At 37.8% G+C, this 14,078-nt stretch overlaps 1 protein-coding gene across 2 annotated transcripts in view; it reads right to left on the bottom strand.

Moving 5' to 3' along the window:
• Positions 1-14,078, bottom strand: part of ATRNL1 (attractin like 1) — a 432,570-nt gene that overhangs the window by 88,076 nt on the left and 330,416 nt on the right. The window lies entirely within an intron of this gene.

Genomic DNA, 14,078 nt, shown 5'->3' with positions numbered 1-14,078 from the left:
TTTCTCTGGGAGGAAACAGGAAACAAGGCAGTTATTTAATGGGGCACGATAATGCCATAGAACACAAAGAAACACCTGCAATTGTAACTTGTGATTGTCTAAAATAAAAAAGGTGCAAGCTAATCTTGGTTTCAAACAAATGCCATTATTTCACCTGTCCATTGTTATTCCACATCATCTAGCTCACTTACATTTCCTCCAAATTCCTTTCTTTTATACATACATACATACATATATATATATATATATATATATATATATATATGTTTTCCAACCCTTTCTGTCCTTTTTAGAAAATATTTTTCCAGAGTCATCTATTCACCTCTTCCTTTCTTCCTCTGTTGTTTTTTTCTCTTCAGGTACCCTGTCCCTGCTACTTTTCTTTTCAATTCCATGAGACCCTATAAGATTTTAGTCTTGGCCTTCTTCTCAGCATCACTCACAACTCTGGTCTCCAGAGTCTCTCTACTCACTTGGGATCTCCTGATCCTTTTCAGCCTATTTCCCACAGTCATCTCCAGTTCTTTGCTTTATTATTTTTTATTCTTCACTTCTCTTCCCACCCCTCTTTCACCTAAAGCCATTGTAACTTCAGTTTTATTTCTTCTTTTTCAGATGTTACCAAGCTTCTGCTATTGCACCACCCTGCCAGACTCAGTCACAAACTGTTTCTAGACTAAAGGGTCAACTGGGCCTTGTTCTAACAGCATCTAAAGACCTAACTAGAGGAGAGTCAATCTTCAGCATGTTGTTAAAAAATAAACAAAACATCACAAAGCCTTTTCCTTAAAAGCAATGTGTTCATTTTTCACTATTTTTTTACAAGACTTGAAAAAATTAATTTTATTACTGCTGTATATCTGTAGCTTCTGAAGGACTTCCAGTAAAAAAAACTCACTCCAAAGCAAATTTCAAGTTTTGATGGTTACAAAAAAAGCATAAAACATGCTCCTGTCTTAGCTAAGTGAATCACAAGTGAGAAAAAGTATAATTCAACCCTAATATTTTAAAGTCCTCAATTTTCAAGGCAGCTGTATAACTATTAGCATCCTGACTCACAGGGGCAGAAACAAACCTGATCTGAAAGGAAGAGCAGACTGTGCAAGAGCTTAAATCTATCCCTGATTTTGAACTCTTCTGAGTTAACACTGTTTGGTCAGAATAGCAAAGGAAGGGAAGAAAAAAAAAAAAAAAAAAGGAAAGCTAATCTCAAGAGGTGACCATTTGAATGCCATTAAAATGCCACTCATTACACTAATGATGTAAAAGCAGACAGGAAGGTCATCTCAGTAACTTCTAGACAATTTTGGGTGGGATTGACCAGCAGTGACAAGTGTTTGGTACTTTGCAGATTTCAAACCAGTAGGAAATTGAGAAAAAGCACAAAATTCTGCATCAGTTTGTGATATTTGTTCCTATCAAAAGTAATTTCTTGATCTCAAATTAGAAGCCATTTCCCCTGCAATGGGAAATAGGTCAGATAAAGGAGATTTATGATGATTACTCTTTCTTTGGATGGAACGTAATCAATACCCCTCATTATGTTAAAGCAAGATGGTGGGGAGGAAAAAGGTGCTGAGGTGAATTTAAAGGCACTGAAGGGTTTAGAAATCAAATCTTTTATAACATTAACTTTTTGAAAGATGTTAACAAGTCATACTAGCTCAAACAGAAGCTTCCTATTGACTCTATTCTGCCTTCAAGGCTCAACCAAAACAAATATCAGATTTTAGATCTGATAAGACTCAAATGGGATTTGGTTTTTAAAGTTTATTAATTCTTTAGTGTTCTTTGTTCTTTAGCTTTTAATGTGTAAACTAGATTTCTGTGTACCAGAGTCAATAGAAAACTTCTAGCTGAAAGAGGATAGTGATATAAGGTTCCATGTACCTTACTGTAATACCAAAAATCATAAGCTTGTTTTAACATCAAAATAAATTTAAGAAGAGAAATTAGACTGTGTTAGCAACAGGCTGAAGGAAGACTGAAGGCAAAATAGGAGAGCATGCTCTTAAATATTTTTTTCACAACAAATTTGAGGCCTATCAGATTTTGACCCTAGTATAACATACACGTAAGGATCATTTTTTGGATGCTGAGGCCTTCCTAAATTTATTCATAACCAGATCTAAGCTGTTGGTTTCTGTCCTGGCACTGCCATTAAGCAGTCCTTAGTTTTCCCCCACTGACTTCTGACAAACAATAAAATCAAAAGGTGCCAACAAGAAGCTTGGTGCTGGGTCAGTGTTCTCTCTGCAGTGTAAAAACAAACTGTGAAATGCCATGAAGTACTCAGAAGCACTCACAAACAATTTTCTCAGTGGTCCCCCTTCAGCACTGGAGGTGGCTGTGGGTCAAGCCAGTGCTAAGACAAATCTGAGCTTTACAGCTGTTGAAATACTTAAACCACACCAGATTTTTAAATTATGTCATAGCAGTGCAGTTATTACTTGCCTGCCACAGGATCTGCTGATGGCAGTTGAAGTTCTTATTCATCAAGGGGCCCAAATAATTGAAGCAATCCATCTGCTCCATGCACTCCCCCTCTGCCTACCCTTGCTTGCTTATTGCCATGTGATTTTTGCCAGTGATGTCACACCTGAGCAATTGGTGGCCTGTTGGATCTCCTGAGAACTGTGCTGTGATGGAGCAGAGGTAACTAAAATATTCCACCTGCTCCAAGCTCTCCCTTTGCAAAAACCTGATGGGATGTGAAATTTGGCAGCGACTGTCATAACTGATCAAGCAGTTGCCAGACTCTTGCATATTTCCTGAAGGCTGCTGCTGTTTTTCATCATGAATTCCAGATAATTGAAATAATTGACCTGCTCTAAGGCCCTGCTTTGACTCCAGCATTTTCAGCATTGGGACATTTGCCTGTTGTCATGTTTGGTTAAGAGCAGCAGAAGCTTTAATAACTCTTTCACAAGATGTCACAGCACCACAGAGCAATCTTTTTTTGCGCAGTTTGTGTTACTGAGCTGCCAGACACCCTTCTTCCCTCTGCCCTCACCCCATAGCTCACAAATGCATATGCAACATCCACCCAAGTGTTAAGAAAGGTGCAGGAAGAGGAAATGCAGGAAAGCAAGCAGTTTTGCAAGCAGGCTGATAATGGGAGTCCTCTTACTGCTCCCATGTGATGAGTAATTTAAACACTCCAGTGCTCTGTTGCTTGGATGAACTTCCATTAAGGTTTTTTTTTTTCAGTAGTTAAGGAGCCTACAAATGTTTTATAGGGGATCAAACACCCAAACTTACACTTTTCACCACTTATTATGTTGCTAAAGGACAGACTTGCCTGTTGACTGAAATACAGATTTTTAGAATAGTCCAATTAACTGTACTAGCCATAAAAACCTTTGATGTGTTCTTTTGCTGAGGGGTATAGATCTTACTTGCAGTCAGATTATATTGCTCATTTTTATTTGAGAAGAACAAAAGTACCACATTCCCTCACTAGATCACATCCCACGCCTGAATTTACTGTATTCATTTCAAGGAGGGATGATCAATTGTGATCATAGCTCTGCTTAGAATCTGAGCAGGTCACAGACTGACTGACAGTGACTGTAGAAGTCTTTCCAACACCTTCATTAAGATCTAACATTTCTGCAGCTGTACTTTGAGGCATTCTGTATTTTGCCCTGCACAAAATACAGATACAGACTTATTTTTAAAAGACTACTTCTGACACATCATCCACTTCTAACAATGTTCAACTTTTTCTAAAGTCCAAGCTTTTCTTTATCTGTAGCCTTTTCTTTTCAGCTCTTTATCTTTAAACAGATAACACTGAAACGAACAAAGAGAAATGCTGTTTTTAAAGGGAAAAAGCTGCCAAATCTTATACACATGTACAGCTAGTAATGATCTCAACAATATTACAGTTACAATTATCTACCCACCTTAATAAAATTCTGGGTTTAAAAAAAAAAAAATGAATGCAAAAAAACCAGTTCAGTAAGTCAAAATGATCTGTTAAGTATAACATGTTTACACATAGTAAAGTAGTTTACAAGTAAACTCTGTGAGAGAAGGAATACTTTTTCCTTATCTTGCATCCAGCTTTTTAGACTAGAAAGTGCTCATTGTTTTTTGAGTAAAAAAAGCTTGATGTGTATTAGTTTAAAGATAAATCCTGACATCCAGAAGAAAATTTAGGTTTCCATCAAAAATGAGAGTCGATACATGCAGAGAGGGACAAAAGGTCACAGCAGTTCTGTGGCCCAGAGAGGAGCTGGGACCTTCAGGGGGTCCCTTCTAAAATTCAAGTTCTCATAGCAACACAACACATTTTTTCCCATTGAGAAATACCTTAATTGAAAGATGAAATTCACCTAGTGGCAGTTTCAAATTTCAAATTTAGAGAGAACAGTTTCTCTAGGAAGACTCAATACCCTGCTCCAGTGAGTCTTTGTCAATCATCACTTACTCGAGGTAAAAAGATGACAGAAAGGACACTGCTGTATTTATGTACTCAACTGTGGGGTGAGAGAAATCCACCTTTTGATGAAATAGCTTTCTTTTTTAACGTACACTGGTGAAGATTGATTGTAGAAAATTCAAAAGGGTGACTTTACAGATAATTGGCCCTGACTAACAAAAGTAAACAACATTGCAGCTTTTTGTCAGCAGTGGGATGCAATTATGCACCATTAATTAAACTGGCACGCCAATGAAAGGTCAGATAACAAAACATGAAGAAGAAAGTAGTTCTGTACTTTGAGATGTTATTGCTTGAAAATTTTTGTGCTTATATGGCACTCTTGGAGTGGGAGGAAACCGTTCTTCATTTAAATAAGGTGAAAATTTGGAGTGAGATTCTGGTCTGGCTTAAACACAAGAACATAAAATAAAATAAAGGTGATGGAACTAAAGAAGGTGTTGCAAGCTTTAAGGTATCCTTTCATCCTGCAGTGGCAGGTCTGCTCAGGAATGGGGACATAAGACAGAAGGCAGAACATTTTCACTTAGTGGGGGGTCAGTAACCCTGCAAGCACTAATTTAATTCAAAGCAGAAGACCTAAATTTCCTTATGACTGCATATGCTTTTATTAAGATAATCTACTGCTCTCAATGTTATTTTTATTCCATGCCTTCTCCCAGTCACCAGTCTGATTGCTCTCAGTGCCAACATCTCAGGAAGTAGATTTGCCATTTGTGATGCTATGCATCACAAAACTTGTCACAATTAAGAACCAAAAAAAATCTTTGTAAGCAGTAAATATTTTTTTTTCCCAAGAGAAGTCACTTTTAGCTGGATTCTTCCCCGTCCATCAAGTTGCTTTCCCCCAGTTGCTTTATTTGCAGAGACTAATTTGGCAGTGAATGATAAATGGCAGCAAGCTTTGTGTCTTTGTACACGTATTCCAAATAACCTAGTAAATAAGACACAGTAACTTATGACATCATCTCTGCATGCAATATATATGGCTTTTCCTAATTCTTTCAATTTTTTCTTAATTGATTATAAATAAATATGCAACCTTGAAGGCCAAAAGCTTCTGAAGTAAAAGGCACACAGTGTTCTAATGTTTATCACTAATGGAGTCAACTGTGTCTCTTTGCCAGGATGAAAGAGACTTGCAAAGATATTCCAATACTGCTGCTTCCTCTCCCAAAGTGGAGCTGAGACTTGGCAACAGGTAAAGATGAGAAAAATTGTGCCAAAGAACATCTCAGGGACACACCTTCTCCTTGGCAGGCTGGAGTTGGGTTAGGTGATCTGAGCAACAGCATTTGATTGCTCAAGTTTCTCAAAGCTAAAAAGTCTTGGGTCTTGGCAGGGATGGGGGTAGTGTTCTTTAAAATCGACAACAAAAAGCAAAACTAAGCAAAAACCCCATAAAACCCCAGCTAGTTTACCCCTATCTGTCCATACTCAGATACATGGCCCTTTCTTTCCAAAAAGAACAACAGTTAAATATTGAAGTGATTAGATTGTTGACAAAGAACAGAAATGGACTGAAATAAAAAAAATTTCATTTTTCTTCCCAGTTTAGTAGAGAAATCTTATTTTCAGCACTTCCATTTCCCTTGACATACTAAAAATCCTGATTCTGTGTCCTTTCCTCATGTTATTTTAACTTTTCACATAATTACAGAGAAATTGCTAATGGTCATGCTGAGCCCTTAAATCTAACTTATCAATAAGGCAAGTCAAACTTTCACAGCAAGTTAAGTTATGCAGGAGACATATTTCAATGCAGCACTATACCATCATACTTGGTAACTTAAAGGCAAGCATTTAATTGCATGAAAAATTTTGAGAGAAAGTGAGGGAATCAGGGTAATGAGATTGTCTTTGAAAAAACTAAGTGGAATAAGCATTGATAAAAATATCAAAGAATTGATGTTGAAAGTGAAATTAAGTCAGAATAAGGTAAGTCCCAATTCCTGGAGTTTAACTTGATGCAAAATCTAAGCAGAAGGGAACTTGCAAACTAGGTTAACCTCTCTTTCACTTTGCATTTCTTTCTACATTGAAGTTGTGGGTTATTTTAAACCTGTGGTTTTGTCTAACTGCACATCTCAAATGGTAAATATCTCTTTTTGAGTCTCTCCAAGTTGCTAGAGAACACCTTTGATACTATTCACTGAATCCAGCCTTGTGCTTAGGCAGCAAATGCTACTCCTTGGTAATGGTTATCCTGAGCAGCTATAGCACCATTAACTTGTCCCAAATGCCCCATTTTTAGAGATTGTCCTTGTTAGGAGCAATTTTGAAAGAGTATAGAGGAGCTGAAAAGGACTGAGTATTTTAGATTAGGCTATTATAGTAAAATTGAGTATCCCAATCAAGTTCTTCGGTATCTAAACTGATTTATCACATCCTAGCCCTCCTGTGTTAAAAGAGGTCTGAAAAAAGCATGCACCTGAAATTTTGTAGCATTTCATTTCAGGCTTCCTTCATCCCTTCATCCCCACTGGTCAGAATCTGATTTAGATTAAATTATCTACTAGAAAAATAAAAAATCCTCTACCTTAATATTATATTAGTATATCAAAGAGATGTGTCTGACATCTCTCAGGCTCAATCTAGTAGATGGTAATTAGGAGACAATGGGAGTGATTTTGAGAGAATCCCTGATTGTTTCCAAGGTAAGGAAGCAACAAAGAAAAAGACATTTGGGGTATTCCTTCCGAGGCAGCTCAACTACCACAGCACCTCTTGCTCAGATACAAAGTCCAGCTTTCCTTCCAGCTTCTCCTCCAGCCAGTCCCACAAGAAGCAAACAGGCATTTGGGTGACTTCTGTGTGCCTTCCACCTCCCTGAAACCATGACTCATAAGATGAAAATGACCTTATTCCACTGTTAAAATTCTTGTACTGCATTCAGTTATTCAGTTATTCAGTGACCAAGTAAAGAGGGACCCACCACACACCATTTACCATTAAGATATTTGAAAAAAGCTTTCAAAACCAGGACACTCAGTACAAACTGCTGAAGGAAACCAGAGGTAAAAAGAATCATACACAAATGTTACTAATGGACCTAAATAAAACATACAGCCCTCCTGATTGCCACCTAGACAAGACTAATATCAGTTTTTTAAATCTAGAGCTCTCTCAGAAGCAGAAAGTTCTACTTCTTTCCATGAAAGAAAGGCTTTTATTCATATAAAGGTGAGCAGGGCCATTCTCCTAATTTGCAAGAGGAATGCTGTGTTTACATGGGCAAAGTAGGGCTCTGGGCCAGGACTCATGTTTAATAAGAGAAGAGTGCATCTAATGGAATTTAAGGGTTTAATATTATGTAATTAACTTTTTGTCAACACAAATCAAAATAGTTGATGTAGGTTTTGTTGCTGCAGTGAGGCAGGCAAGCAGGCCCCTGCTCTCCAGGGAAGCCCCTTTGACTCCAAGGGGGCTCCAAGCTGATCAGTCCTGGCATTCTCTGCACTGTCACTGCAGTCACATTCTTAGAGCACCTGTCCATAATCATCTGGCAGTGGGATGGATTTGCTCCTTTGCAACACTGAATTCTAAGAAAGCCTTTTTTAAATGTGAGGGAAGATGCAAATAGCTATTAGATAGCCTTAGAAGAACATGATTTGATGGTGCTTTTCATCATAATATTGCTGATGATTACTCCCTCAAGTCTCTTCAGAAGAGGCTAGGACTTTTCACATGCAGCCAAGCAGCTTTCAAGAGGAAATGCAAGACTAAACATTCTGTTTTGAAATCCTGCATAATGATATGCAGTATAGAATCAGTTTTTGTTGTGTGTTTTTCAATTTAGCATGCATAATTTTCAGTTTTGCTAGAAATACAGAAGGCTTTAATGCTTACTTAATTAGTCTAAGCTTGGTAATGCTGCCAATGAAAACTAAAGTGTTTAAGTTATATTAATTGTAAACAATGTTAACAGTTAATTTTCTGAATGATGGAGCAACATAAAAACAAACTTGAGTAACACTAGGATTAATTAATTGATTAGCTAGTTTCTGTTGAGAATTATATTCAATAAGAGTCTGTCAATACAAATTGCTATCAATTGAAACTTTATGAAGTGCCAAGAATAATGGGTTCAGGTGCATACTAGAACTAGTTGTCATGAATGCCAATTTACTGCAGAGAAATGGATTGTTTATCACCTAATTTAATTTCAGACAGCTAACTCACTTGTAATAACTCATTTTAGCATTGAATTTTCAAGAACCTGAGTGTTGTTAGAGGCAGCAGCTTGCTGTAATAACTTTGCAAATTTAAATTCTTCTGTAAATAATTTAAAGCAGACTGTAACTCAAATTTGCCATTGACTTCTTGGAAAATATTTAGCAATTTTATTTACCATCCAGACACCCCTGCTCTTCCCACTGGCAGCATGTTTCATTACAAATGCCTTCCTACTGCTGCAGTATTAGACTTGAGTCTGTGCTTTTAATAACACTGGCATGGATGCAGTGTCCTCTGTTGCTTCTGGCTGACTCAGCCAAAACACTCTGTGGAAGCACTTAATACACCTCAGGACATCTGGAGAGTTTGATGTCCAGATGCTGAAGAAGAAAATGCAGAGAAGACCCACAGCAGACAGAAAGGACACAAAAGTCCTCTGGTTTGGGCCATGGCATGGGTTTAGTTCATCCTGGGCTTTCTCCCTCCCCTCTCTGAAGTGTTCCAGGGTATTTGATGGCAACTGGGAACAAGGAAAGTTAAGCAAAAAGCAGCCTATTTGGAGCCTTTGAAAAATTATGCAAAACATCAATTTCTTAAAGGCTCTGAGGAAGCTGCCAGCTAGAAATAATTTAATACTATGGAAATACCTTCCCCTTCCAGATTTTCAACAGTCACTGAATTTCAGTTGCAATGCCTGAATAACAACATGCAGTTACATTACAATGAAAAAGTGAGATGGCATAATAATGTAAGAGTTTATGAATCTGCATAAAGCTTTACATCCAGGAACCATGTCAGTCCATGCCTGCCACTGTAAATATACATTCCTTCAAATACTATCAGCCTTTTTTCCTTTACTTTGCAAACAAGGCATTGAAACAAATCAATGCTCCAGCACACCTGCAATAGGTAGCTGACAGAGCCCAGCACCTTGCACTCACAGCTGTCAAACACTACTGAGTGTAAAAGTTCCTCCCAGCTTCATGCACTTACTGCAGGTACTTCACATCAGTGTGCAGCATGCTTGTTAGTCAAGGCAGATCACATTTCAAAATAATTACTGTATTAACACTCTCCTGTAATCTGACACTTCAAGGAAGATCAACCACACTTGCAAACAAGCAGCAATAAACTAAAATATTTAGAAATCCCTTTCAACTTTCCTTTAGTAACATAAATTATTTTAATAAAATAAAAAGTCCAACAGCAAAAGCTTTGAAATGCCATCTCAAAAATAGGTCAGACTCTTACTTCCTATCTTCTCCCTTACAGCATGAAAAGCTGTCTGTGCTTTGCCTCATGACTTCTCTCCTTATGGGAGCTTCCATAAATCATTTCTGTTAGCAAAAAGTAATCCATGGACTAAGCCTGTCCTAGAGCTACAGACTGAGCTTCCACTGGGAAGATGCTGCAGGCTGAACACAGATGTTGACCAACCTAGTTAAAAATTGAACAGCACATAAGCAGCACCACAGCACTGATGTGGGGCAACTGTTCATCAGAAATCACTCAAAACCTCTTCCTAAATGAGGAAGTATTTTAACTCTAGCGTCAAGTCAGACTAATAACATGACATTTTACCTCATCTCAGAACTCTTCTATAAGTCTGATATTTCCCTCCCCAAGAACATTAAATGGATTTTCCGGATTCACAGCTACGGTGACACAAATGAGGAGGTAATCAGAGATTTAATTTAGGATCATTACCCAAGCTAACACCTCACAAATCTGTGCTGACATGAATCAAATGGTTATTCCCACCTGTCAGCAAGAGTTTGATAGCTGAAAGGCAGGGGGAAATATGGTATTTGACATTTTCCTTCTAGCAGGAGGCTCAGTTAAGAGTTTATAAATTTATTATAAACACACAAAAGAGGTCAAAAGAAAATTATTCATATTCAGTAAATCAAGATAATAGTTGAACAGATTTAAAATGTACTCCCCACCCCCTCAGTATATTGGGAGCTTAGAAAAAACTACTTATTGCTTCAGTTTTGAAACTGTTTTGAAGATATTTTCTGTAAAGAAATATGTTCAGACTTCATTAGATAAACTGCTACAGCAACAGAATAAAAGAAGTCATATTTCAAAGCTGCAAGGCATTAGCACATGACTGAAAACCTATGAGTGGATCTTGCTTTCAGTTCAGCACCAGAACTGACTGACCCAAGTAGAAGCATACATCAAAATGCAGGCAGGTTATCACAAATTGTGTTTGTGATGAAGTAAAAGCTGCTATTTCTATTGCCATCCTAAAACAACTGATACTTGAGCACACACAACCCATTACTTCAATCATTACATGGGAATTAAGTCTTTCTAATAAAGCTTTCAGATTATAAATAACAATTATCTGTATGAAATTGTTATTTACCATTGATGGACCCTCTTGAAGATCAGGAAGATGTATGCATCACAACACAGCTGACAGCAAGGTCCTACCTAAACACTGAATGCATTCACTCCTAAGGGGCAGCTGGGAAACAGCAGCAGACAAGTGCAGGGATGCTTTTACACAGATTTGTAAAATAATGATTATTTTTGACCAGAACCTTACCAAGAATGAAGCCTTAAAAAAACCACAGCAGTTTATGATCAACTCTCAGATTTCATCCTTTGGTACCAGTACTGGTCCACAAACCAGACAGAAAATAGGGAATTGCAGTGCATTCAGAGAAGAGCTCCAGAACAAACTGGAAATATGCTTTAAGTGTCAAGAACTCTATCTGCTTTGCTGAACAACTTTTAAAAGACTATTAAATCAAAATCTACAAGTACCAGTAAAAGCTGAAGACTCTGAGACATAATGGATGAAGGCAAGACAACTTTAAGTGGCTCTTAAATTTATCACAGCTCAAGTTAAGGCATGATTTTAAACAGGCCATAAAAAACAAGTGAAAAGTATTAACCACCTGAAGACTAGGGAAAAAAAGGCCCCAACCACAACAAAATCAAAAAGCAAACTGTTATTTTACTGATACCGAAGTCCAAAACCAAATAAATTCCTGTTGGTACACAAAGAAACTTTCACACTTTCAGAATTTACTGCAGTCTAAAAATAGTTAATGACTTCAATGTTTCTCTCTTACAGAAATACATGCAGGAAAACAAAAGTAAACATTCTTCTGCTCAAGTTTCCTACGGAACAATGAAAAATTCAGGATTAATTAAACCTGGTCAAAGTACAGTTTTGTAACCTATTTCTATTCTACTTCTAGAGAGAGACAAAGTTTTTGATTGTGAGTTGAAGGGCAATTCATGAACTGCACATAACTTCAGTATAACTGGATTAAAGGCTTGGACATCACTCAGAGCAGAGATTATAAAAGCCATCCCCATCTTCTGTCTCCCAGGACAGCAGCTGAGGTCACACGCCATTTTTCCACCGAATTTGTTGAGTTCAAGAACCCTTTTCTCTACAATAGCAGAGTCACAGTTATGGCAGAAAATGACAAGAGCACCCTATAGCCTCACATTCAGGTCACAGAAATGATTCTCTCCCTGCTGGCTGATGACAGCCTGGCACACCCATCTCTTCTTTTCAGGCACTGTCTGAGGCACTGCACAAAGGAGAAATGCAGCAGCCCTCTCTCTGATTTTTGAGAGCAGAAGCACAAGCACAACTCCAGGAGATCATTTTCAGATGTAAATCCTGATTTGACAGAATCAGCTTTCTGCTGTGTTTGAGGTACTTTTGAAGAGGCATCCCTTTTCAGTATTCCCTCTTGGCTCTGCTCCACACATGGCTCTGGATTCAGTTCTGAGTCAGGCATCTAAAAATGGATTACTACAGCAATAGGCATTACAATAGCAAAATCTTCTGGGAGAAATTTATCCCAACACTTTATTTAGTGTTTTTAAATTGACAACATATTTCTGAATGAGTTCTAGTTAAGCCTTGTATTTTTAGGCGAAGTTGCAGTAATTACTGGGCTATATTTTACTGCCTCTCTTATGCTGAAAGCCATATCTAGATGGGAGGGACCAATATAAATACTGTCACTTATGAGTAGGTCACTGGATAAGGAGCAAAAAAACCTGGGCTTGCTTCCAATTTTTCTCTGTCATTTTTTCTGTGCGTAAAGTGGGATGGATATCTACTAATACACAAGAAGCCTTTCTAAACCTAAACATGAAATAAACATCATTTACTATGGAGTGTTTTAAATAGCTACAAGGCTACTGAAATACTATAATATTTGCTTTCCCTCAAAGGTTTTCATCTGCATTGTAAAGATTTTACTACTTAAATTATGCAAAGCTATCAATCAGCAAAAGCACATTCACACTTCAGGGAACCTGACTCCATACCCCACAGACACTTCTCAGTTTATAGAAATTACTCTTAGATAATACTGAAATTACCTCACTTTGTCTAAAGTGTCATAATTAACAATCTGGAGCATTGCAAGCATTTCAAGCACTTTTGAAGCCACACCCTTAGAACAGTGATAAGTCAGCTTCACATTGTAAGGAAGGAAAATGAACTGTAACGGTGTTAATTTTCTCTGAACGTGCAAACACATCAATGGGATGCTTCAGATAGTATTCATACAACAGGAATATTTGTTCCAGTCCACAGTACATCTTTTATTCCTTCCAAATTGCTACTCTGAATCTGAATCTGTCACCTGGAGAAACACCTATGACTCCATTTCAAGAACTGCTGATGAAAAGCTACATGTCTTTTCAAATACAATGTCTGTTTAAAGAGTATTGCAATTTATGAGGAAACTGAATTTCATGCGGTAATTTTTGTAAGAAACCTATATTTCTACAGAAGGCTCTACAGATCACCTTTATGGAGACAGATTGAAAAATACTTAAAAAAAAAAGTTGAGTTTTCTCCTAAGAGTCAGTAATGAAGTCTTATGAACTTCAATATATTTCAAAAGGCTAGAAATATCGATATTCTTCCCCCTTTATTCCCCTTAAGTGTGAGTTTCCTAGCAGACAATTGCTAAAGCACCACATGCAGAAATAGGCTTGACTGTTTTCAGTAAGATGCTCTTGACCATAGTCAGGTATGCACCAATTCTGTTTTTTAATCTAGTGTTTAAACACAAAATCCTAAACTGAGATACAAAATCACAAACATTTTCACATGAGAAATTAAAGAGGGTTGCAATATGATTTCTCCTATGAATGAGCCCCCATTGTGTGTTTTAAGGTGAGAGGATGCCTCACTCCTGCACAAAGCAGCACAGCCCTGGTTTGTGGCCACCTTGTTCAAGCTGACAGGCCTCTGTAGCTGCAGACTTCATCCACATTGCACCTCACCTGTGTGCAGGTTCCCAGCACTGGAACAAAAGCTGCTCCACAGCCTTCTTGGGATCCATCCCCTCCAACATGCACCCCTTTTCACACTCACACACATTTTTGTGGTCACAGGTGGGAACACTTTGCATAAAGGGCAGGTACACTGACAATCCCCTTTCTGCTGCTTTCCAACAGA

The sequence above is a fragment of the Haemorhous mexicanus genome, chromosome 7 (genome assembly GCF_027477595.1).
Source record: "Haemorhous mexicanus isolate bHaeMex1 chromosome 7, bHaeMex1.pri, whole genome shotgun sequence".
Classification (NCBI taxonomy): Eukaryota; Metazoa; Chordata; class Aves; order Passeriformes; family Fringillidae; genus Haemorhous; species Haemorhous mexicanus.
Note: the sequence above shows the minus strand (reverse complement) of the source record. Positions and strands in the feature narration are given on the sequence as shown.